The sequence below is a fragment of the Anarrhichthys ocellatus genome, unplaced genomic scaffold (genome assembly GCF_004355925.1).
Source record: "Anarrhichthys ocellatus isolate YVR2014 unplaced genomic scaffold, GSC_Weel_1.0 scaffold104, whole genome shotgun sequence".
NCBI lineage: Eukaryota > Metazoa > Chordata > Actinopteri > Perciformes > Anarhichadidae > Anarrhichthys > Anarrhichthys ocellatus.
The window spans coordinates 830,130-831,698 of record NW_022280134.1 but is presented as its reverse complement, the minus strand read 5'-3'; positions in this window follow the sequence as shown (position 1 = coordinate 831,698).

Sequence of the window (1,569 nt, the reverse complement as noted above, 5' to 3'; positions counted from 1 at the left end):
GTATGCTTAACATGCAGGCTTACTGTGACTGTGACACTAGAACCATATATGGCGTTTCTACATCACTCATTCGCAGCCCAAATATGGTCACTGGTCGCAAAAAACCAAGATGGTGAAAGCCAATGGTTCGAGTGTCAAAAGTAAAGACATCAATTTATATATCAGCATCTGTTATTAGCACCCTAATATATAAAACATTGAAAAGTGATTTTTGAATTCTGTCAGCATTGGAAGCTAAGAATTTAGTTAAATCCATTGTAACTCTGCATTTTTTTACTACCAATGCCACCAAATGTCAAGCGGTGCCTCTTGAGTGTCTTTTCATCCCGGTGCAAAATGCATTTAGAAGTGCTGGACAGAAACTTATTTCTATGCTAATGCAACGGTGTTGACAAATGCGTTGTGATCAGGTTGCCATTTTTAAAGCAGATTTGAATTGTCCCCCCCCCCGGAATTGAATTGTACTGTGCATTATCATATAATTGCATTTCTGTCTGTGATTTATGTGCACATCGGGGACCGGTGTGCTCCAGCTAGTTGGTTGTGGCATTTCTTCGACTGGTCTGACTCCAAACACTGCAGGATGTTTCTCCACCAGTAAACATCAATCTCTTTATCCCCCTTTTCTCTCTTCATTCATTTTGGCCTTTCCCCCCCCCCCCTCTCTCTCTCTCTCTCTCTCTCTCTCTCTCTCTCTCTCTCTCTCTTCTCCTGTCTTACCTGCTTTCATTCATTCACTCTTTCCTTTTTTTCCGTCGTCTCCCCACCTGCGATGCTTTTTCTTACTCCTTTATACTCACCATCTTCTAGCTCAGTTGTATTTGAAGGAATGACAGTGAGGTGCCCTCAGGGTTATACAGTAGCTCTGCACACACACACACACACACACACACACACACACAGACATTCACAGCTTCTCTTCTCTGTCATTGTTTTTTTCAACCCCAGCTCTTGGCATTGACTTATTCTCTCTCCATCTCTTCTGTCATCCTACAGTATTGGTACTGTGCTTTCAATGTGTCTATAACTGCTTTTATTTATTTTTTAAACCAACATCTTAACTTACACTACCATTAAACAAGGAGGTGGTTGATGAAAGAAAGAAAAAAAGATTAAAACATCCATGAATGTATCTTCTTGCGTAGATTAGCTTTAAATGATTTTTGGGGGTGCACATGTCTCTGAAAACGATCTATTTAAAACTTAAGGTCAAAATTGAAATCCAAATAATACACGACATGGTCCTATATGTAGTCATAGCTTAGCTGTACGTTTTTATTTGTTGTTGTACAACAAATATGACAAACTGCAATATGTAAATGTAAGAGGTGGCTGTGAGGCTGTATAGTCCCACTCTCCGTTCTCCGGATTAGTGTGTCCCAAACTCTTTTTTCTGGGGACCCATGCACTTTTTAAAAATTACAAACCATCTTCACTCAATTCACAACAGGCCTTACCTTTAAATCTACAGAATAGCAAATGAGTGCATATGTCATGGCCAGGCCATGCCTCCTGCTTATCCTGTGTGTGTGTGTGTGTGTGTGTGTGTGTGTGTGTGTGTGTGTGTGT